This window comes from Leiobunum rupestre, chromosome 8 (genome assembly GCF_980474605.1).
Source record: "Leiobunum rupestre chromosome 8, qqLeiRupe1.1.hap1, whole genome shotgun sequence".
NCBI lineage: Eukaryota > Metazoa > Arthropoda > Arachnida > Opiliones > Sclerosomatidae > Leiobunum > Leiobunum rupestre.
Genome location: NC_143391.1, coordinates 19626602 through 19648265, shown reverse-complemented (window position 1 = coordinate 19648265; position 21664 = coordinate 19626602). Strand labels below are relative to the sequence as shown.

The 21664-nt window shown below is 39.2% G+C and overlaps 1 protein-coding gene across 13 annotated transcripts in view; it reads left to right on the top strand.

Moving 5' to 3' along the window:
• The window catches only part of LOC149932663 (uncharacterized), a 234450-nt gene that overhangs the window by 67727 nt on the left and 145059 nt on the right, over positions 1-21664 (top strand). Inside the window, exons 1-2 of one of the 13 annotated variants that reach the window (XM_090155707.1) lie at positions 6453-6830; positions 6941-7360. The exons of 11 other annotated variants lie outside the window; for them this stretch is intronic. The gene's annotated coding sequence lies outside the window, so the exon portion shown is untranslated. Of the gene's footprint in view, positions 1-6452; positions 7361-21664 lie in introns of those variants that run through there. One more of the 13 variants, XM_090155705.1, reaches the window with a different exon arrangement.

Genomic DNA, 21664 nt, shown 5'->3' with positions numbered 1-21664 from the left:
ATCAAAAGTGAATAAGCCTATTATTTAAATAAATACCACTTTTATTCAAATAAATGCTTGGTTGCGTAAACAAAAAACATAATTAAATAAGTTAAAATGATATTCTTTTTACCAACGTTTTTTAAATAAATCGGAAAATGTTTGGATAATGAATAAACAATTCCGAGCACTACCCGAGACGAAGCTAAGATGGGCCCCCTAATGTAATTGAGCCTAGGGCCCAGATGGTAGTAAATCCGCCATTGGGCCCATTGGGGGAAAATATTGGCCCACACTTCTTAACATCCTGGCCGCAGCCTTAACCAAACAAATCTTAGCCTTAACAATTTTCCGCGGTTCTCAATCAAATTAGCTCTCGTAATCGTCTCGACTGTGTTGATAATTGTTGTTTTCCAGATGAAGTATAATAGATTAACGACATACGCGATAATAATGAGATGCCAGATCACGAAATGAAGGTTCTCTCTTGTCTCGCGAATTCGATCAACATAATATTAAAGCCCGGACCAAAGGTCGATTCCGATGCTAAATCAAAATCTGTGTTATTGACTGCGCGCCTTTTTGAGATCCAGGGGCCCCAGCCTGATTCGCTTTCCAGAGTTCCACTAAATGATATTGACTTCCGACATCCAACGACGCGGGTTTCACCTTCTCGCCTACCATTGCCAATGCCGTCGAGTGTCCGTCGTGGGTACTTATTTTATATACCGGGGGGCTATATACATCACGAGTGTACGTTATAAGAATTCGTAAATAAAGAAAACGGTGTGTGTTTTTTTTTAATACAAGGCGGCGTTGTCGGTGGCGGCGACCAATCTGTTCTGCCAACTTCTCTAACTAGATGCGGGCGCACGAATTTGTAAAGGAAATGTGATGTAAATGAAAACCTTTTATACAAAACTGCATGGTTGAAAGAGAGTGCATTTTGTGTTTTTTTCTCACATCGCGCGCACCTGCGAGACTTCTGTATCTCTCTCCTTTTACTGGCGACGGATTGCGTTTAAACTCTCTTATTCGTTGCCTTCGCCGTATTATTTTTTTGATTCGCCATTTCCATCTCGCACGTGCTGCCGATTCTCGGAGCTGCCTTTATTATTCGTCGGAGCTAAGGTGTGACTGGCCGGTACCTTTGAATGGCCGCTGAGAAAGAAGCCATTTTGTTTTCTTGCTTGGCGTCACTTATCGGTTTGTGGCAGTGATGTTCCGAGCGGTACATTTGTACTTTTTTAATACGTTTTCAAATTTTGAGTACGAAAGTACGTTTTGGATTTAATTAATCGTATTTAGTACGTTTGGAAAAATTTATGATACGAAAATACGTTTTGATATTTTTTGGAATATATTTAGTACGTTTTAGCTTTTTGGGGTTCGGAGAAAGTTTTATAAATAGTATGTGGTCTAATTTCACCACCAAAGCGGCTAGCTTTCTTCGAATTCCTCTAGTATGGCCCTCTATTGAAAGCGACCTTCAACCGGTTTTCAAGCGCATTGTAATTGTTGACAGCAGTTACAATGCCGGATTTAATCTTTTGACGTTTAAAAACGGAAGAAAATTTGTTTCATAGATGGCGTATTAAGTGGAAAATAGAAAAGTACGTTTTTCCTCAAAAAATGCTTCGAAAATACGTTTTGTGATTGGAGGAAATACGTTCCGGAAATCGCTCGGAACATCACTGGTTTGTGGACAGTCATTTGAATGCGTTTGCCGGTGCCTCTACAGCTACGTGTTTCGCCTTGTAAGATTCGCCGTAGACAAAACGCTTTTTAAGGGTTGGGAAAATTATTCATACGCGTATTCTAATTTCATCGACAGGATGTCTATTTTAGGAAACGATATTTCCAGACATTTTTGACAGTTGACCTTAAGGTCAAGATTGAAATTGTAAGTTATGCCAGTAGTTTCAGTTTCATTTTTTTGGAATAGTGGTTTTTTTAAATTTTTATATACACGCAATTGCACCCTTAGTAAGGTATAATTCTATTGAAATTAAAATTCTTATTTTCACGGCTCAACAGATGGCGTCCAATTACCGGGACTATATAACTGTCATGAGGCAGGTTACTTCAAAGTACTATTCTATTGTCCTTCTGTCGTATTTAAATTTGGCGTCTAAATTTACCGACCAATTTTATATCGCAAATTATAAACATATTTTCGATTAAAAAAAAGTTGTCATTGTAGCAATAACATTTTTAAGAGTAAGCTGCTGAAATGCTTATGGGAAATGTGCTAAACACCTTAACTTATAGGAAATCTTCAAAAAATCACTTAATAATTATGTATAATAATAATCAGCTAGGCTAATACCCAAGGCACCACCTTAGGCCTAAGTCATCAAGCCACTTTTAAAGCCATTAATTCAGGTGGCCGTGTTACGATGCGTAGGAGGGTGGTGGCAAGCCCTTCATGCCACGCGAGCCAATTAACAGCTCCCCACACGAACTATTAACGTTAACCCGAACAAGTTTTCTATGGAAGGGGAAACTGAAGAGCTCGGGGGAAAACCCCTTTAACCAGTCTGCGGAGAGAACTTGCAAACTCAACTTATTTAACTGGCTGCTTTAAGCAGCGTTATGGCATTCTTATGGAATCTGATTTTTCAAAAAAAAAACTACGCTAAAAACGTGTTTCAAAATTAAAATAAGAAAAATTAAAATTTTAAAGTATTTGACTTTGGTTACAAGGGCATTTTGGGGAAGTTAATATATAATCCTATTTTTTCAAGGATATTTTTAGTTTTTGTACCTCAAATTTTCTGTGTTAAGGGGGAAGAATACAGTTAAAGCTTCTTTTTCGTTCAAGCTGAACGTTTCTGTTTTAACAATTACATAATTAAATTATATTTTTCTTATTAGGCTGAGCCTTCCTCTAGTGCTTAAAATAATTTTGATAATTATAATATTAATAGTTAACGAGATATAAGGTCCTAACTAAAGGGTAGTTTGGGCGTTTGCCCAACTTGTTTAGCTCCGGGGGTCCGAATTAAAACGTAATAACTTATATATTTTTAAATTTTAAATTGTCAAAATTATTAACAAGAGGCTGTTCTACACTTAAATATTCATTTTATAAGTTAAAATACAAGATTAAAAGAGTTCAGCTTGAAATAGCGCGAAAGTAAACAATGGCCACTGTAGTCTTCCCCCTTAAGTTACTATAATTCCTAATAACAACGGGAGCACTGCGTTTTTTTAACGCGGCTCAAATTTATTTATGCATTAGCTTTTAAACCTTATATACCGGATACTAAATACGTGTTTGTTCTCTGCCATTTGCCGTTATTCCGCGTCATTTTCATTGATAAACTTCCTATTGCAGCCGCGGTGATGATGAATAAATGAGAAACTTTTCGGGTCTGATACGATAAAAGACTGACTTAAATCGAGGCCATTGGAAGAAAAACGTTCTTTGCATTTTTGGTTAAATATATTTTGCCAAAGATAAACGTCGTTTTCTAAATTATTTTTTAAATCGTAGAAAGAGAGGGCATATTAATGCAATGAAAGGGGACAAATTTGGGGGGCGCATCAACTTGTTAATATTCAAAAACGGGTCTTCGGTTTTCATTTCCAGTTCTCCTTGACTAGGAACCTCTAAAAATGGTTTCGACTAAAATTTACGGTTTAGAAATTGACTTATTTTTCGATTTACCTATTAACCATTATAAATTCCCATGGTTAATTCCTTTAATTATTACACAATTTATATTTATGTTGAGGAGTAAAAACGCGAACAAGTAAAGAGACCAAGAAGTGGGGGAGAAAACTAAGCTTTAATGGGGGAAAATATGCGGTACTTCGGCCGATAGGCCTTCAAGGCGAAAAACTTTATAACTTAATTTATGTTGAGCTAGTAATTCATTTTTTTTTAAGTTTGCGCAGATATATGAAAGTTCTTTTTACTAAATTTCGTCCCAAGGTGAAAAAATATACATATATCAAAGGGACATTTGATATATTTAATCGTTGGATTTCGTGTGACGCTTAATGTTATTATTAGATCTGATGGGTAGAAAAAATTATAATGAACGAGTGAAAAAAAATTGCTCAGCTAAGCAAACTCGCTCGAAATAAACGCCCGCTCGAATCGTGTCATCAGGTCGTCTTGTTTACACAATGCGTTGTATATGGAAATTAGCATGAACATATTTCATAATTTAAGGTGCTTACAATAGGTCTCGTGCGTAATTTTAAACTACAGTGGAGACATTGTGGCGGAAAATTTATCAAGTAGCTTGTCTACTAAAATGATGCGATAAAACAATAAATTAAAAATTAAAAATACTTGCAGATAAAGTGAAAAATATTTTTCGCCGAATTATAATGGCGGTTCCAATATCAGGGTGACCAAACTTCCTATATTGCCCTATATTTTTAATGCCTTCCTATAAATTCCTATATTTGCACGGCCTTTTAAAAATGAAATAACTTTTTTTACGTGTCATGGAACATCTAATTCTAACACTTTCAACAAAATCTTGAAATGTACGGGCTTTGTAAATCCGCTAAGTGTATAAAAAATTATTAATATTCTAGGTGATAAGAGTCAAAGTGAACCGATATGCAATAATTACCTAATTTGTCCTATATTTTCCTATAATTCGCCTCTAAAATTCTATTTTTCCTATAAAATTTCCAGAAATATTGAACGTAACTTATTCGTTTTTCAAAAATCAGTTCGCGTGAGATTTTTTACCACAGTTTTTTTTTATGGGAAAGGGTTTTTTTATACTCTTGTTAAAGGTAATTTATTCGATACAGCACCTTCTGATAATACTCGTTGGATTTCGTTTTTGCATAAAAATATTTGCATGAGCGATTTGAAGAGGGGCGGCCAATGTACATTCCCTTTGTATTCTTCTGGGTGCGCTGTCCCACGGTATAATAAGTAATATCCTGTCTTTATATTACACTCCATCAAAGCTGCTACTCTCCCTCTCTCCCTCATTTTTTCATTGTTAATGAGTCACACACGCTTTGGTATAATCAAAAAATTACCGTCTTAATTGGACTAATTTTAGGTAAATGGCTTCCCAACAAAATCTTACCTACGTAGATCGGCAAAAATAAAATATTCGTCAGGTAAAAATTTCCTTTTCGGGTTGCTGTATTAAATATTTTAAAATATTCGCTACTTTGAATATCATTCTAATGTACAGGTACTCTCTTTTGTATAAAATCTACTTCGGCGTGTACGTGTTCCAAAGAAATACGCGTGATCAATCATACTTATATATATGAAAAAATAACCTGCCCCCATATTTTTACCTTCATTGGAATATTCAAAAGTCATCGTCTTACCGGGAGGTGGACCTATTTTAAATTAAGAAAAAAAAGTCCACTAAGGATTAATTTAAAAGAAAAAAAACTCGCTATTGAAATGAAGTTTTTTGAATACGTAATTTACGCTCAGTTCGTGTAAAAACTGGTGCCTAGATGTCGCCCCCTTCCAACGTTCCTCCCTCTCTACCTACTTGGAATATTTTTACACATCCCCTATTTTTTCTCTATAGTAAACTAGGTTTTTTTACGTATGAAAAAAATGAAAACTCAGGGTAGAGAGACCGAAGAGGGGTGGGGGGGGGGGGGGCAGGGTTATGTTGGAAAGTTGGCTCGTAGATCGTTGCGTTCTAACTGGAAGGTCCCACCAACGGCGTACGCCGTAGTTTGTACCCATCTCTTTACCCTTATCTATACTAGCGAGTAAGGTAAGTTTCCTCTATAGATACTCCAAAAAAGAGAAGGGGACGTAAAAAAAGCCCGAGATGACTGGCTTACCTCATAAAAAAGCGGTTTTTTTAGCGCGCGGAAGACGGGCTGGGTGAGAGTTTATAAAAAATTACGAAAAAAACTAGAATCCTCGCTCGGGGTGAAAAAGGGGGGATGGAAGGCAAGGGGGCGGGCAGGAGAGGGTCGCCCCCCCCCCCGCGATGCCGAACGCCGCTCCATTAACCTTGTGCGCGGGATCCCCCAGGGCCACGGATTAATTGGACAGGTTCTACTGACCAACGATCTGCCTCACTGTTTGGTATGCTTCGGATCCGCGCGAGGAGGGGGCAGCGCGGATAACGGCCCACCCGCGCTCCTCATTTTATTCTCAAACAGTTTTTTACGGCTCACCCTCCCTGCCGTCCCTCTCCCTCGTATGCCAAACAGTTTTTTTAAATCGTCCCTACCCCCGCGTCTTCCCCTACTTCTTATGCTTATTTCATCCCCTCAACTGGTTTCCCCCTCATTTCGTACCCCACAGTTTTTTTTTAAGTTTGCTTTGCCCCCCTTCCAACTTTTCGCTCTCTGGAATCGTACCCCTAAAAACTTTCGTACACCCCTCTTTGCATTTTTTTTCCTTCTCAGCTCCTACCCCAGAATTTTTAACGCGCGGGCTTCGAGAGAGGAAAAAAAATATTCGTTCTCGAACGGGACGGGGAAGGATAGATAGGTTTTTTTCTTCGTGTTACGCCAGCTCTCCTCGCGCGCGCGCGTGTACCACGCGGCCCGCAGTTTTTACATTTTAGAAAGAGTGTGTGTCTCTCTCGGACGAACGTATTATAGCCTTTTTCCCCGCATCCAAATAAATAGAACCCAACTTTTTTTTTATCCTGTTCGCGCAACCGCCGAACCTCTTCTCCTTCGCGTGTGTGCCAAGTGTGTTCAAGTTCGGCCTTTGTCGGCCTTTAACAAAAATTCGCGTGAAAAGAACGGGCCCAAAAGAAGAGAAGAAAAAAAAATTAAAAAGAGAGAGAGAGAGATCTCACTACTCTCGCACGCGCGCGCTTTACTCAGCCATCTTATTTTTTCGCGCGGGTCGCTTTTTATTTTTGGAAGAAGGCGTACGTTAACGTGGTTTCCTTTTTCTTGTCCTCCTCTCGCCCGTTCCTCTCGCCCAGTGCCCCGTCGATTCTCTCTCTCTCTTCTTCATCTTCTTCTTTACTCCGTTTAGTTCCGTCAACGTCAGGATTTTTTCTTCGCCTCGACGTTTTGGCGCGCATTGGCGCGCGCGCGTTTCACCGGGCGCTATGTGCGCGTGCTTGCGCGTACTCGAAGAAATACGGAAAACATCGCCATTATGGATTAAGCACGTGTGTTTACTTTCTTCGTCGACGTTCGTCTTGTTTTTGGCCGCGCGGAATCCCGATTCGCCGCTGTCTCCGGCGTAGAGCCGATGTTAAACGCTAACTTAACGCCTTCGAAATTTGTTCACGAATAAATTATTTATCGACGGTGCGTCATCCATTCTACAAGAACCGTTTTTTTTTCGGAGTAGTTTGTTTTCTTCCCCGAATTGCCTTGGTCCCGTTTCGGACTAACCCCTATTGAGAGGTGAAGGGCCGGCTCATGGAAAGGGTCCCATTTCAGGAAGGTAAGAAGATTTACTCTCTGCGGGTTTTATTTTACAAGGGGGTTTGTTAGTTCGTTACAACGGGCGAAATGGGCAAAACATTTTCTCGCGTTTTGAAATCTGTTGATCCTACACGCTGGGAGCTCCGCCCACCTTCCGTCGTTTCCTCCGCCAGGGGTCCTCGCCGTTCGCTTTCTGTCGTCGGAAACCACGTGTGTCCGTTATTCCCACCCCCGCGTTTCGGATTCCCTTCATCGACAGTGTGGCATCTAGACTTTATTGACAAGCCAGCGTTTTTCCCTATCATATTTAAATACAATTTTCCAACTGTAGTAAATAACAACTACCGTCATTAGGTAGAAAATAGGCTCGATATTGTTAGATTTTTGAAAACGACAGGGTTGCCACGGTACCTGGAAAACCTGTAATTCCTGGAAAAGTCAGGGAATTTGAATATGGGTATATAAAAATCAGAGAATTTGAATATGGTATAAAAATCAGGGAATTTTAATAATTAGTCTAAAAATCAGGGAAATGTCAGGGAATTTAAGTAAGGTTGCAATTTTTCTTGCAAATAATATTTTTTTTTAAATATAGGTTAAAAATTACAAAATCTGGGCACAAAATAAGTCAGGGAAAACCTGGAAAAGTCGGGGAATTTGATTGTGAAAAAACTGTGGCAACCCTGAACGAATAAGGATTCATTTCGCGTATAAAGTTTTTTTCGGGGTCGTGACAGTATGCGGCATCTAATTAAATTTCAGCTGCCAGCCAAATTTAGAGTACATTTTGCTGGCATCTAAAATTAGCTTCCCCTTTTTTATGTCCCCTGGCACTCTCTCTCGTCGGGGTGAACGTGGGGCCTCTTTCGCTCTCTGCCTACATTTTTACTTAGATTCAATCTTGGATGAAGGCACGTTGTTGCTTTATAATAGACTTTTTTACACCCTCTGTGTGTTTGTGTGTGTAAGGGCAGTTAACGGACGTTGCTCGGAATGCTCTGACTGTACCCCCTGGCCTCGGCTTCGAGCGCGTCACTGACGGCGGAGGCAAAACGGGCGGGAAATCAGCCTACACTCGAAGGGGCCCGTAACCAATACGAAGCAGTCAGCGAGTTCACTCCTAAAAATATATAGCCATTATATAAGCGACTTTTCTTAATTGCTGGCAGTACACTACGACTGTTTTTCTAAGACGTATTTCCTACTTTGGTGTTAAACGGATAAAGGCTCGATTTTGTACTCGGTTCGATGACACCTCGATAACGACAGTGGACTTAATTATTATAATAAAGTTTTATATTTCGCATTCCATTATCGATTTTAGCCAGCGTACGAATTAATCTTTACTAGCAACGACCCATAAAATCCAGAGGCTCAGATGGGGGAACTTGTCATTTTGTTTTACCACGGGGCTGGACAAAAATTAAAAGGAATTTCAATACAGTCTGTATCTTTTTATACGGGAAAAAATATTTAACGCTTATGTATTTTTGAGAAGGGGGGAGCTAATAATGTTTAATGATTTACTAAGCTGCTAGAAATTTGTTCTTAATTTAATTTTTCTCCGAAAATTCGAGATCCAAAAATTTTTTAGGGGGGAAAATTGAAAAGTTGCCAAACTGCTTTTGTAAAGTCACACGCGCTTATATTAGTGTGGCCCCCTTTTTCGGTTTGGAGCCATGCGAAACGGTTATAGTTGGTGACGTAAAGGGTACACACCTCCTCGGTGGCCCCTAATAGGAATTTGTGTTGCTTTTTTCGAGGAAAAACAACCCACAATTATCCGCGTACCATACCAGAAAATGCCTTTTTTTACAATTTTTCAATTAATTTTTGTGGCGTTGTTTTACACGTGTATTTCCGTGAAAGGTCAAACTGTGTAGACCATTCAAAGCGAGACTTCAAATTATGAGCATTTTATTTATTTTTTATAGATCAAGCGAGTAGAAATTTTTAAGGGATAGAAATGAGACGTAAATAAAATTTAAATTCACCATAAAATTTGTTTAAAAATGCAACGTTTAATTTTTAAATAAATGTGGAATTTCAAGTTTTTTACGTCTATTTTTTTATATTTGTTCTTTGTATGTATTTATTCATCCGTAAAATATTGATAAAACTATAGGTTACGATTGAAATTTAATTTAATTAGTGTTAAATATACGTAAAATATAAATTTAATTGCTTTAGCTAATGAAACGAAACCGCAAAAAAAACGGGCTTGAAAGCGTTAGAGCATTATACTGACCTTTTTCTTCACCATATGCACCGTCAAAGAGAATATAGTAAAGGAATAGAAAGATAAAAAATGTTCCGACCCTAAATCAAAAACTGTGGAAAATCGCCGTTTTTAGCCCATGGGGAATAATCAAACAATTTCCGCAGCCAATCAAGGAAAAACCGGAAACCACACTTAAGTTTTAGTTATCTTTTACTGTAACCCTCCTTGCAAACTTTACAGGTTTTACTCCTTGCTTTAATTCTCTGAGGATGCTATCCCAAAAAAAAACTTAAATGAGGAAACTATAAAATTTATATTTCGAAATTATGGCAATTTCTTCTTAGAATTTCTATCGCGTATGTAATTAGTGTGCGCATAAGTGTTAATAAAATTAATAACGGCCAGGTCTTTTTTTTTATACGGCGATAAAATCTCCTGATCTTTTCTCACTTAAACGAGTTTTTTCCGGGGTTCAAAAATATAAAAATTACAAACGGAACTAAATTTTTAAACGTTTTCGGTACGTTTAGGTTCAAGGTACATGTTAATTTTCGAGTGTTAATTATAGTGTTTTTAAGAAAAGACTTTGTTATACTTTCCATACCCGATTTTTTTTGGTGGGTAGCTCATTCAGGGTGCATACAGACCTGGGTAACCTTGAAAAGTTGAGCATTTAAAAAGTTTGCCTTAAAAAGTACAAATTTACATCAATAACTTTATTAAAGATATTAGTTTTTCTTATTAAAGATACTAGTTTTTGTTATTGAAGATATTAGTTTTTTGTTATTGAAGATACTAGTTTTTCTTATTAAAGATACTAGTTTTTCTTATTAAAGATACTAGTTTTTCTTATTAAAGATACTAGTTTTTCTTATTAAAGATACTAGTTTTTCTTATTAAAGATACTAGTTTTTCTTATTAAAGATACTAGTTTTTCTTATTAAAGATACTAGTTTTTTGTTATTGAAGATATTAGTTTTTTGTTATTGAAGATATTAGTTTTTTGTTATTGAAGATATTAGTTTTTGTTATTGAAGATATTAGTTTTTGTTATTGAAGATATTAGTTTTTGTTATTGAAGATATTAGTTTTACATTATATGGAATTTAGCTTAATAGTCAATCATAAAATTAGTTACTTTGTACCTCTTAGTTTTAATTTAGGTTATCTTGAATCTGGAAAAATCAGGGAATTCGGTTTGGCAATTTATAAACCGTGAGGTAACTTGAAATTTTTCGAAATATTAAAATTGTGCCCATATAGTCTAAAAGTTATCGATTTTTTTACAATTTTAAAAAGCTGCTTTTTTTAAATTTAAGTAATTGTTATAATTTTTTGAGGCGACTGATTTTGAAATGATTGGTAATGATATATTTAATTGGGAAATTAACATAATTGCCGATTTTACATATCTTTAAATTTAGGTTAGTCAAATATGATTGTTGGCGACTTAGTTTTAAGAAAACATTAAAATATGAACCGTAACAGTAACCCTAATATGTAAATCATCTCAGTTTACCACAATCGTAGAAAGTGTATAATAATGATAAATATTATTACAACTACCCAAAAAACTGGCTCACAAAGGACAAAAAAATTAGAAGCAGGGTCCCCCGGTGTATCAAATCAATTAGCTTTCCTCAATTTTTTTTACTATCGAAAAAAAACCGTTCGGGTAAAGGCTGTATAAAAAGTAGCCATCTCTGGGAGGAGTTCATTAAAACGTCCTTATATTTGCATCGTCTTTACGTATCCCCCCCCCCTTTCGCATACCCTCCCACTTAATTTTATTCAACCCGTTTTTTTTCCTCGCGCAAAGTCCCGCCCGATTTTTCCTAGCTAAAAATTTAAATTCAGCATCGCGTGTTTCGGGAGGCCCCGCTTCTCGATATATTATGCTAAGGAGTTTAAAAGATTGCCCTTGGCCGATGTTCTCTCATGCGTGAGACTAAGGCGCCAGAAGAAACAGAAAAATTGTCAGGGCAGCCCCCGGAATCCGATCGCGTATAGAGTTCGTAGTTTGCTTCTTGACGTCATTGAATTTACAAACGAAGTTTTGTGGTCAAGTAATATACGATTCATCGCCGCGATAGTTTCTCTCTTTTCTTTTGTATTTAATCTAGTTGTCGAATCTGGATTTACGCTCCAATGTGTTCAATTAGCGTCACGTGACTTGGGAGTTTTAAACGGACGTTTACGAGCGCCCCCTTTGAATGGAATATGTAAACCACTATTATTTAGGAGTTCAATATTCATTCGGAGCTTGCCCTTACGTTTTCTTCCAAAAAAATGTCACAAATCTTTAAATCAACTTTAAAATGTTCAAAAATCTAATTTAGGGGGGGCAAACTTTGGAAATAGGCTGCGCAAATCTTGAAAACCGGTTTTAACATTTGAAATTGAAAATCTTTAAAATCTCTAAGGTTTTCTTAACATTATTTTTTATTTAAAACCCAATAGACGTCGGATTAATTTTAATATTTTCATTATATTTTAAACACTTTTAGCTTTCCTCGCTGATATTGAACGGTGATTTGCGAATGCTTAAGTTTTAAATATGATTCGAAGGGTTATTTTCGCGTTTTCGTAAAGTTCTATGTATTATGAAACAAACTGCATTTACCTTGCTCACGGAAGCGTGTTATTAAATCAAAGAATATTCATAACTGGAAAAGGAATGTTAGTTGTTTTTGAAAGAAGTACTTTAAACTAAGCGCCTGTGTACATTTTACTTGTAAAATTATTCTAACCCTTTGCCCTTCCGGTTGTAAGTATATAGTATTAGCTCGATACCTTTCGCAGTTACGACAAAATATTATCATTTTAAGCTCTGATTTTTTATAAACCCTAGTCTCGTACGTTATTCAAAATCTGGTTTTTTTTACAAGATAATATTATTAATATTCTTATACCATTATATAAAAATGTTTTTAAAGCTAAGGAAAATCAAATAATGTTTTTTAAGCAATAAAACATCTGAATTTATCTAGGGATAATCTTCCTTAACCTCCTTACTAAGAGATCACTAACATTTCAAGCTTAATTTAAAAACATGCAAAAAATAAACTAAATTTACGTTATAGGTTTTTGAAAGGTGGAGGCGGGAATATTCGAAAATGTACCCAAAGAAGGGCCAAAACGTGTTTTTGTCCCCCTTTTTATGGCTTTTGTTCCAAATCTGGTTCTTTATCCAGCCCTCTTTAACTTTCCGTTCGCTCAGTGCCAACTAAAATTCTAATGTATGCCATAAATTTAAATTCCGTTTTATTACTTAAATCCGCTGGCGAAACTCGCTGCGAGGTCATCGTGCCCCCCCCCCCCTATTTCCATTGGGACAGCTATGTCTCCTCCCATGTCGTCATTTGCTAGTCGTTCTCGAGGTCGTGTCGCATATACTAATATAACCGTATTTAAATTCGAGAAAATATGCTTTTATATTACCCCGAAAACTTAACACGAGAATGTATTTGCATGTCCGAAAGATTTATATCCGTTTTTTTTTTAAGCCTTAATTTCTTCATTGTACCGCGAAATTTGTTGGCGACTTCAAAGAGCAACGCCGGCGTATGTTTTATGTATCTCGGTATATTAAATATTAGCACGTGGGGAGGTTGTTGGTGGAAGCTGTATCAAAACCATTCTAGTTTCTAAGCGGAGCAATTGCGAAGGGAATTAACTATACGGGGAAGTTGAGAGTAAGAAATATTATTTCTCTTAATGTCCTTCGCTGACTTTACTCGTTTTCCTCTTTATTCATTAAGTTGTTAGTTTCACCTGATTTCAGTGTAGGTTTAGATTGAAGGGGGATTTGAACGTGTTTCCTACGAACGATTACAGTCGAGTATGGTCTAGCTTGAAGTTGGCAATTGATATTTTCAATATCTTGAGATATTTGACAATTTTTGATTGAGTGTCGTTTTTTTTAACTGTTGTTACCCGCGTTTTAATTCTGTATTAATACTGGTAGTGTTATATATTGGGAAATATAGTCGGCTAGATAGTGATCGCTCTGAATTAGGTTAAATTTAGTATGACACTGATATGGAATAAAATACAAACTGGTAAAACAATTTTAATATAAATATTTTTAAACTTGAAATTTACATTTTAAGACTTAAGGGGGAAGAATACAGTAAAAGCCTCTTTTTCGTTCAAGCTGAACGTTTCTGTTTTAACAATTACATAATTGAATTATATTTTTCTTATTAGGCTGAACGTTCCTCTAGTGCTTAAACTAATTTTGATAATTCTAATATTAATAGTTAACGAGATATAAGGTCCTAACTAAAGGGTAGTTTGGGCGCTTTCCCAACTTGTTTAGCTCCGGGGGTCCGAATTAAAACGTAATAACTTAATTACTTTTAAAATTAAAATTGTAAAAAGTATTTTAGGCACTAAACAAGAGGCTGTTCTACACTGAAATATTAATTTAATAAGTTGAAATTAAAAATTAAAAGAGTTCAGCTTGAAATAGCGCGAAAGTAGACAATGCCCACAGTAGTCTTCCCCTTTAATATAGTAGTAACATCGTTTCTACGATAACAAAAGTATGGCAACTTTGTTGTTAAATAAAATGTAAATAAGGACCTCGCAATGGACGTTTTATTTTCCGACTTAAGTAAATGTGTTAATTTTTCTTTAAGTCGCTAAAACAACGTAAGACAACTAACGCCATCCAGTGACCACTGATGCTTATAAAGGGTAAAAACCCTATTGATTCCGGAGTTTAAAGGTTTTTTTTTGCCAACTTTGAAGGCGACCGTGGTCTACCCGGTTCACCTTTACGATGACCTTTACGTAATAAGGGGCGCGCAATATGTACGTACCTGAGTGGTTTTAAATTGACCAATTTCGCGTATAGCTCTCCTTTAAAATTACGTCAATTTATACTTCTAAAAATACATCTAGGAAACCCCGGATTATAGAGTATCCGGCTAATCCCAGGGTCGCCTCGTTGCGCCCCCCCCCTCTCGCCAATAACTGGTTTATTTCTCAGAATTATGTTAATTTGTTTTTCCTTTCCGAAAATCGTGTTTAAGTAAATTTCTCGGAATTATCGAAGAAGTTAATATCGCTGTACGGTCAAATCGCGAAAACGTATCAATATTTCCTAAGACTCGGCTTTGGAAAGAAATTGACGTGACGTTTCGGCTGAAAAGTGAGTCTAATTTTTCTCCGGCTCATCCCCTCCCTATATTTTATTATACATCAGTCACAGTTTCTATTATAAAATAACTTTTTAACCGCGGACTCGGTTATTTATTATCCGTTTTCTTTCTCTTTCGGATTTGCGAGAAAAAAAGCGAATAAAAAATGGCCTACTATTTTTCACGTCTTTTCTTTTATTCAAGGTAGATTTTTGATAAATAGATGGCGTCACTCAATTTCCGCGTTGTTGAGTTATCGTCTCCCCCCCCTTCCACCCCCTCGTGTTCCTTTCTATCACCTCGCAACTTCGTAACGTAAACTACTCTGCCCTCTCCTAAAACCCGAGTATAAAAATAAGGATGAAGTTCGGGAGGGTTTAGCATCCTGGCCATCCTTCGCGGTCTTCTCCGATCTTCAGCGCCTAGATATATATTGGCGACCGTGTATATAGTATAGGAATTATAGTTCTCCAGTCATCTCCCTACGCGAAGGGCACCTGCCATTGTCCAAAGCCGGCCCGATTTATACCTTTTTTTTATTGGAATTTTTTTGTTGGTGGCCGTGCCTGGAGGCCCTCGGGGCTCCTACCTCCGAATTCGCCAGCTTTTATCCCTCTTTTATTGGCAGTAAATAGTTAAACCCTCCGCCGAGATGGGATTTTTTTTTCGATCACGGGCCGCCAAAATTTGTTAACTAAGTTTCTTTCTTCCGTACTAAAGAGCGGGCAGAGAGGAGCCATTATTCATTTTGTAGCCCCATCTCGCGGAGGTACGGGTTCTCGATTAGGAGCTGAACTCTCACTGGGCACCCGCGGTTCTATTATATTCGGATAAAACCGACATTTATCACTTGTTTTTGGGCGTTGCTAACTCGCTATCTCTTTGCGCGATTCTACAAATGGGACTAGGTTCGGCGAAATTATGAAGATGTATCTGTATTCATTGTTCGAATGGTGATTGCGAAAAGATTACCTACGTTTAAAAACCGACGAACTCGCTACGATTTTATTTGTAACATTTTATACGATGACCAGCCGGAGACTGTATAATTTCGGCCGTAAAGTCGGAAGTGGTTCTCGAATTCCGCGATAGATGGCGATAGTTGTTCCGATCCTTCGTAAAAATCGTATTTTCCGTAGATGGGCGAATCTGTTGGGCTGTCTCTAGGCGGCTGCTTCGCGTATCTCCGCCCCTCCGATGTGCGTAGAAAACTCGGCGAAGAATATCATTTCGGAGAATATTACATCGCTACCGCCTTTCTAATATCGAAATTAAATCGGTTAAAGGAAAATATTTCGACAAGAAAACCTTCCACGGACGAACAAAAATCCATCCCCCGCTAACATAAGCAATATGTTTCCTGTTCGTCCACATGTTTTTCTTTATTTCATAAGTCGATTACGAGGCCCAACTCGAGCGTCGGCGCCTATACTCGGGTTTGATCTCGCTATCAAACGGAGAAAAAAATAAATGAAAAACATTTCTAATGTTAAAAACATGGCGCGGATGATAATCTTGACCATCGTCCGAGCGAAGGAAAAGAAAAACTGATGTTTTTGCAGAGGGGGGATGGGTGGTCTAAAAGATGGCGCTGGTGGGCTAGAGAGAGGGTGGGTGGAGGATGGAGTTGAGGCGAGAGACATTGGTATGTCTCCAGCGGAGGAAAAGGGAAAGGCTCCCCGGTAGCCGCAGTTTTAATTCGCGGCATACCAATCTCTCTGTCTCTCTCCATCCGCAGCATCCCAATGCCACCCACCTCCGCGTCCCCGTCTCCTCCATCCTTTCCAATCTTATTGCTTCTCTTTCTTCTGGGTTTCCAGCCGCCCTCTCGCAACACCCTCTTTTCCACTTTATACTTTGGCCCTTTTTTTTAGGTCCGGCGAGTGCCGTTGCTATGACAACTGGCTCCCGGCCGATTTGGAACCTTCCAGCGGTGTTTCTTATAAACCTTCCTCCCATTCCTTCGTATCCTCGCGCGGTATAATTCTTGTAGGTTCTTAAGAGTGACCGAAAAAAACTATATATCCTATATATATACTTTTACCTTAGTAACCCCCCCCCCCTCGGGTCTTTTATATCGCAGGGAGGCTAGCGTGAAATCCGAGTTCATCCCCCTCCCCCGTTTTCCATCGCCTTTATCCGAACCCCCCCCCTTCGATTTCATTTCCCTTTTTTTTCCCTACACGGTCCAGTCATTGACCAGCATCGCGAAGGAAACAAACCTTCTGGTCATTTCTCTTGGATTAGAGTTTCTGGAGATAGTTTCAAAAAAAGGCGAGCGAAAAAATCTTTAGCCAGGCCGCCCCGCCGGACCCACGTACGTTTCAAACGGTTGCTATGGAAACGCCGGCTTTGACTGGACTCTATTGCCTAGTCGGTTCACGGTCCAAGTATAGCCAACGTCCAGTTCACCCGACACCCACCCACCTCATCCCATCACTTTATTCCCCCTTAGTTTCGTAGAACTTACCCCCCCCCCCCTCGTTTTTTACTGATCCTACCGCGTCACTTTGAGAGGTTTATCTGACAGCGTTCTCTAAAAGCGGGGATGAGGTAAGGTTTGCGTCGACTTCAATTACGCCATCGTACGTCCAGTTAACTCGATCGTTAGTTGATAGCGGCGTTGAAGGCAGACTTTACCTTCGTCGCGCCTAGGCGGTTAATACGAGGTTATCGCGTATCCAAGACTGTGTTCGGCTATCCCGCGGATATAAGATTTTATATTATAGAAAGTATAATATAGAGAGACGGGGAATGCCTACACTTCCTCCCCCCCCTTGGTTTCCCGCCTTATATATACGCTTGTAGCTCGGTAGACAACGTTCCCTATATCAACCCTATGTTTTTCTACGTCTTAGTGTTTTCAGGCCGTTGTTCCGAACTGAATTACTTTGTAATTTATCTTTCGGTAGCTTTTCCTCTCCCCCCCCCCCTCGTCTATCTCATCCTTCTCCGGCTTCCCGGGCTATATAATACAACGACGGAATATTGGCTTAGAACGAGCGCTTTCCGAGCTCGCAACCCTGAAACTCTTTTTTTTTATTCGTTTTATTTTTTTTTTTGCACTTTCAACTTAGTCCGCCATATTTGGGGGCGATTTCGCCGGACGTTGCCTATCTTAATCGATGACCGTTTACAGTTGGTCTTATGGCGGTATCTATGGCAGCGTACCCATACCGGTATTTTTAATCCGACCACCGTGAACTAGATACCCGGCGTAGTCGTTGAACATTTTCGTAAATTAATAATGAGAAATAAATCCAATTCTTTGACCCAGATTTTGATTGGGGATGCTTGATTGCAGTCATGCGCGACACGGCCAATTAATTTGGGGAAACCAACTCTTTCTTTGTTCCGCTTATTTATTTTCACCCATTTTTTTCCTATACTACGTAACCGTTACGGTAACGCCGAATAATAGACCGGTTAAACCCGCTAAAGAAAACGCGTAGAGGGAACGTGTTGCGTAAACAGTCTGTACGCGATAAAGCTATTGTCCTGACCTACCCGTTTTCTAGCACCGTCTAAAGCCATCTATTGTTTCGTTGATACTAAAATTTGTGCAAATTTTGAAATATGAAACTCAAACCGCTTTCGCGTATAAACGCGTTTCGGGTAAATATAATTTAGCGAGTGCGGTTAATGATAGCGACCCTGGTTGGATGCCTGGGTAACCAATTATTATCCGTACTAGCGGATAGAACTTGTTTGTTTTAGTAGCCCCTCTGATGGGTCGAGGGGAGGGGGGGCGCTGATTATAAGTTAATTTTTTGTCCTCTTCAAATATCGTATCCGGCGCGACCCCCCTGGTGGCGTTTCTTCGAAACACGGGCGTGAGAGCGAGAGAAGGGAAACAACATTAGTCGCCGTTTCACGTTTTCTTCATTATTTCCTTAATGATGTAGCGCGCCGAAAACGGGGACCCCTCGATAAACAAACGTATTCGAGCAAAACCTATCCAGCTCGCTCTACGGATACAAAGAGAACGTTCTATTTGAAACGAACGGGAGATGATCGTTTGGACGAGCGGCGTTTCGCTTCGTCCCTCTCCGCGCACGATTCAGCCTCTCTGTCGGCCCTCATTTCGATATAGTCTATAGTCGACTCGAAGTGCCAACAAACAGCGCCGACGATGCCCTCGAATTTGATAGCGTCATAGAATTACGGTAGAGAGATTAGCTATATAGAGAAACGCGCAATTAAGCGTGCCGCGCCCGGGACGATGTAAAAAAAAAATAACAAACCTTACTCTTAATTCTCTCCGGGTTTGTACGTAAGCTCTCTCTCTCATCCACTAGCTGGGCCAACAGATTCTCCATCCCTTACAGTTTACGCGGAACCCTTTCCCCCGTTCTATATCGCGCTCTTTTTGAGTTCCCGTTGCAGCCCGGTGTTGGGGGTTCGAAGCCTCCGAACTTCTGTTAAAATCCGTTTTTTTGAAGGACTCTTCATAAATGTATTTTTCACTCCCCCTATATCCCCCTCCTTGTTTTTTTTTGCACCCTAGGATTGAAGATAGATATTTTTTGAAGGGGGCGTTTGAAGTCGGATCAGGGAACGGAAAAGAGGATGGGTCCAGTAGCCCCGAGCAACTTTAAAACGTCTCGTCCCGCGGGTAGTACCGCGTTCGGACAGAAGCGAGCTAGTCTCGGGGATAGAGGGATTGGAGTTGCGCCGTTCTCGGGTTGGTATGATTGGCGTTGGTAGCCGAGATGAAGATCATCATTAACCGCCTTCTACTCCCTCTCGCCGCACGCCATTCTTACGAGCGTTAAAAGCGGACGATACCCTCACCCGCTAGTTTGTCTACGACTGGGCTTCTTAGCGTCGGGCCTGTAATGGCGCTGTCGGGTGAGGGTAGCGTCTGGTGGCATGAAGAGGAGAGCTTGTCTCGGTTGATCTCTTTCGATTGAAACTTGTGTACATCACTCGGCGGGAGTGGAGCACGTTTTGTTTTCATTGATTTCTCTCTCTGGGCCATAATGAGCGTGATAGTCCACCCCCCATTAAATAGATACCCCCACCACCCAGATACCCCCCTCTCTCTCTGCTCCTTGCTGGCGGGATACCCGATAGACATTTTCATTGCTTTTCAAACGGAAATACCCTCTTCTCGGTAATATTTAAAAGATGTTCTTTTATTTTTAACCTATGTCAATATTATTTAGGTTAAGAATCGCCTTGTTAACGAGGACTTTACAATGTTTCTATAACGCTATAAGTACCGCATAAGTAACGTAATAACGACTTCCTATTGCTTAAATGCTAATTTGCTAACCGAACCTTTTTTCCGCACTGATACTGTCTTTAAGCTGTGACTTGGCCTCGCGACTTACCGTTTTGGATGACTACTTTTTGATAAAAATTTAATACTAATATCGGAGAGCACGTTCTGGAGTCGCGAGGGGCTTTGGCTTTGTTTAGAAGCCCGCGTGCGAATCACGCGTGATAAAAAACATGAGCTCGTGGCGCCGAGAAAACGTTTTTAATTTTTATAATTTTAGCCTAATATTCCGCCTATCTATCGGAAACCAGATATTTCGGCTTAGCGGAAGTCTCGCGTATTTTAAACACTAGAGGGCACTGTACTGAGAAAACATCTTGATTACGCAATAACTATGAAAATCAGCTTGGTTGTAAATCAAGTTTATTGTCATACTTATTGTTATTATGTTACTTATGGTACTGTCAGGAATCCATGCCTCTACTTGGAATGCTTATCGCGGCAGTTTTTCGTCTCGATGTGGCTGACGGTTTTTTTGAAGTCACTTTGTTAACTTAGCAAACAACAACGTGAGAGGGGAGCGCGTGCAGAGGGGATTTTTAATCTCGTAGGCGGGGCCAAAGCCGTCAGAGTGATCTTACCATACGCGATACGGCAGGATAAGCATTCGTAGTACAGGTATGGATTCCTGGTACTGTAGAAACACTTCCGTGTTCATGACCTTTTAGTTCGTGTATTGCAAGTAGAAAGATTTGATATTCTAAAATAATACAATACCGAATCGCTACTGTTAAACCAAAAGAAATATACGAATAAAGAAAATTTAAATTTTTCAATAGTGAAGTAACGATACCTTCTTAATATATGCGAGTAATTTTAATTGAGGTAATTCAAATGATTAAAAAGTTAAAAATCTCTTAAGAGTGTTTGAAATTTCTATCGTCCTATAAACCTTGATATATCTTGAAAGTGATATTATTCCCCGATAAATAATGCATCAAAGAAGGAGAGGGTGCCGTCATTCACCATCTGTCGATTCTTCCATCTTCACCGTAACTGGGAGTGTATAAGGACTTCTTACCCGCGGAGTTGCTAGAGTATCGTCTTCTCTGCCGGAATATATGAAAGGCGTTGAAAGGGCACTCTGTATCTTTTCAGATTATGTAAAAAGTGTAAAACGAGGGGGAGGTGGGGGGTCGCCTCTTTCTTAGCGATTCCGGGGATCAGGAGTGGGGGGTCCCAACCCCGATCCATTCAACTTATTCAAAGTAGGCTTTTCCCGATCGTGACAAGCGCGCCGCGGTTTATTTATAGGACGCGGGGCTTTGATAAAGGGGAGAGGCGCTAGTTCCGAGGTTTTTTTTTCCATAGGAGTATAAACTTTAAACCAAAATATTTTGAGCTTCGACAATTTTAAAGGATCAAGCGGAGAGAGGTCAGGAAACCTCTCTTCGCCGCTCCATTTGACGCCCATTTTTCGCGGCCCCGGTTCCCTGATCCAAACAGACTCGCCTGCATAATTCAACACGTCAGGGACCCCAACCCCGGCTTCCACCATTTTAAAATCCCATCTATAACGACTGAAAGTTTATAAAATCATTCGTTAATAGCTATATCAAATTCGAATTGATTTTTTCTTTTTCAGAAATGTGGATTTCAATATTAACCAATACGCTAGGAATTAAAACTGTTTGATTAATTTCTTCTAATCAAACTTTTCGTATGAATAAG